Consider the following 3,503-nt stretch of genomic DNA (forward strand, 5'->3'; position numbering starts at 1 on the left):
CCGACCGTCTTCTTTTTCTAGCCGGACCAGCTGCAGTATAGTCAACCAGTTTGTAAGTTGAATATTGATTATTTTTGTAATTTTAATATTAATTATATATCTGGCATGCTCATGTATTTTATAAATATCCAATTATGCATATGTATAGTAAATATATTAAAGGCATTTTGATTGCTATATTTTTAATTATTGTTATTTATTTGTGATTGCCACCCTGAGGATAATTTAGAGCTCTGTGTGTGTTGGCGTGAGTATGGTGTGGATATGGATATGGGTAGGATGGGTAATCGCAGCTGGAGCTTGACTCGCTAGGATTCGATCTTTATATATATATAAGTTATGGTGAGTACGGCTTTGAGTTGATCTCGCTGACCCTCGCACTTGAATTATTAAGCGAAAGCCTGGCTTAAGTTAACCTCGCTGGCAGATATTGGATTAAGAGAGCTGTATAAGAGATCAACTCCCATATATATATTGATGTGATACACTGGGTGCGTGAGTAGCTCCAAATTAACTTTTTATGCGAATATTGGGTGAATTAATTATTATATGTGATGGATGCGGATTTCATGGCAGAATTACATTAGTTTTAGATAGTCATAAAAATTGCACTTATAATCAATATCTAAACTCTCTGAGTCAAATGCTCATTGCTGTTCAAATATTTTTTCTAGATTACCGGATGAGCGAATTATTTCTTCAAGGATAACCTACATTTTCCTCCGCAGGTTGTGCTTCTTAATTTAATAGTTTCTTGTATCTATTTATTTATTTAATAAATAGAACTCCGTTGTGACATTTGTTACACTCATTTCATATAGCATTTTAAGGTAGTTTTGCATCTATTTTGCCCTTATATTTTAGTATATTTTATGTTTTTAGCTTTATTTTAGCTTATTTGTTAACTTTAGATACTTTATATTTGATTTTTTATAATTTTGTTATTTTTTGATAGTATTTTGTGGCAAATCGAAGATCAATGAGTGCATTAGGAAGTGATTTGAAGAAATTTGGAGTTCTTTAAGCATAGAGGAAAGTTGAAGAAATTAAGCCTTGAAAGAGCAAGTTAGCCAAAATTTGCTTGAGACTTTGCTTAAGATCCTGCTTAGAGTAAAGCGGCAGTGCTTAAGGTGCAGCACAAGTCAAGCATGAGTAGAAAAGTTTATTTTACTCCAAGTCTGCCGAGATTTGCTGAAGGTCTGCTTAACCTTAAGCAGACAGTGCGACCAGAAGTTGAAATTTACTAAAAAGCTGCTTAGGTTTAAGCCGAACCCGAAGCAGACTGCTCAGAACGTGAATAATGCTGCTGACTTGGATAATTTTACACCTCATTTTCTATCCACTCCTTGGCTCTTATTTACTTTTAGGGTAACTTTTTTGGGACCATATAAATTCATCATTTCCTAGTTTTTGCCACAAGAGAAAAGGGAGGAAAAATAAAAAGGAAAGAAAATTTAATAGAGAGGGAGAGGAGACGCCATTTCTTTTGGGGAGGAGCTGCTGCAACCATTTTTTAAGCTCCAGAAATCAGAGTTTTGGGTTCTTCTACCTGGACTTTTCTATTTTAGTCCTCTTATCATGTTTTTCTTTACTTTTCCATCAATCTTTCTTGTAAATACCATCATGAGTGAGTAAACTCTTTAGATTTCAGAGTTGGGAAATATGTTTTAGATTAATTTGCGGATTTGGACTGGGTATTTTCTTATTTTACATAAATATGAGCTTTGATTCCTTCCTTGTGTGCTTGATTTACTTGCCTAATGTTGGTACCCATTGGGTATTGTGTTAATCTTTGATTGAAGGACCGAAAGGTGAAAGTCATTGATAGATAATCAATGATTAGAACTTAAAATCACCTAGATTTAGAAATAAACTAGGATTTTAAGAGGAATTAATTATTGGTTACAAAACTTAATGGGTTCTAAAGTAATCAAATAACATACGAAAGTAGGTTTGGTTATTTTAGAACACACTTTGGTTTGCTTGAAAAAGATATCAAAGGAATTTAGAATCAATTTCCTTCAAACTCTATTTTTCCCTAAAAATTGGAATGCCTAAGACAAATCCCAACTAATTTGTGCATAAACCCCCAACTCTTGAATCATTTTTAATATAATTAGACTTTGATTTGAATTACCCATTGTTAATTTAATTTAATTGAAAACTAGATCTAGAATTTATTTGTTTGCTCTTTACCCACTCCAATTAGATTAATCAATTTACCTTGCTCATTTACATTTACCATTTATTCATTAATCATTAGCCCAAATAATCGCTTCATTCATAGTTTGGTACTGAAATGGCAAATCCTCATGGGAACGATACTTGATTCATCACTTTATTACTTGAGATGACCCGTATACTTGCGGATTCGCACCACCAAGTTTTTGGCGCCGTTACCGGGGATTTGATTTTTGTTTGATATTGAACAATTGTTTGTTTGGTTAATTTGGGCATTTTATTTTATTTTCTTTTTACCATTTTACTTTGAGAATTTGTTTATTTTGTTTTTCAGGTACTTTATTTTATGAGAAGAACAAAAAGTGAAGAAATTAATTTATTCTTTGATCCAGAAATAGAAAAGACAGCAAAAGCTTTAAGAGCAGAATCTAAAAGGAGAAAAGATGAAATTAAAGCTCAACAACAACAAGAAAGAGCACAAGAGTAAGAGCAATTACAAGAAGAAATGGCCAACAACAATAACAACCGCTCTGTGAAGGATCATGCCTATCCTAACATTGGGGATTTCATGCCAAGTATCACAAGACCAAGAGTAGAAGCTAATAATTTTGAACTGAAGCCTGCACTCTATTAAATGGTACAACAATCACAATTTGAAGGAAATCCAAGTGAAAGTCCACATGTGCATCTAGCACATTTTCTTGAGATCAGTGATATGTTGAAGATAAATGGAGTTTCTGATGATGCAATTCGACTTAGATTATTTCCTTTTTCTCTGAAGGACCGAGCTAGAGAGTGGTTACATTCTTTGCCACCGGGTTCTATCACAATATGGGATGAACTTTCTCAAGCATTTTTAGCTCAATATTTTCCACCAAGCAAGACAGCTAAGTTAAGAAATGAACTGACTTCTTTCAAACCTAGAGATGATGAGAGCTTGTGTGAAGCATGGGAGAGGTACAAGGATTTGCAAAGGAGATGTCCACATCAAGGGATTCCTAAGTGGATGCTTGTTCAACACTTTTACAATGGAGTTTCACCAGCTATTAGAAGTACAATTGATACATCTTCTGGAGGTGATCTTATGGAGAAATCTGAAGATGAAGCTTTTTCTGCTCTTGATAAAATTGCTTATAACAACAACCAATGGAGTTGTGAGAGGAATGAGATCAAGAAACCAGCTGGTATGTTTGAGCTTGATGCTATGAATATGATTAATGCTAAGTTTGATGCTTTGACAAGGAAAATAGACAAGCTAAGCATGAAAGTAGATTCTTCAGCTGGAGGTTCTAGTAATTCAGCAAAAGTTAGAGCTGCAAATG

At 33.9% G+C, this 3,503-nt stretch overlaps 1 non-coding gene across 1 annotated transcript; it reads right to left on the reverse strand.

Annotated features, from left to right (window-relative positions):
• Window positions 1-3,070: 3,070 nt before the first annotated feature.
• LOC131181960 (small nucleolar RNA R71) lies at window positions 3,071-3,177 on the reverse strand. Its single transcript, XR_009150430.1, has one exon. It is a non-coding gene; the product is annotated as a small nucleolar RNA R71 (small nucleolar RNA).
• Between the last annotated feature and the right edge of the window lie 326 nt (window positions 3,178-3,503).

This window comes from Hevea brasiliensis, chromosome 7 (genome assembly GCF_030052815.1).
Source record: "Hevea brasiliensis isolate MT/VB/25A 57/8 chromosome 7, ASM3005281v1, whole genome shotgun sequence".
In the NCBI taxonomy this organism is placed as follows: domain Eukaryota; kingdom Viridiplantae; phylum Streptophyta; class Magnoliopsida; order Malpighiales; family Euphorbiaceae; genus Hevea; species Hevea brasiliensis.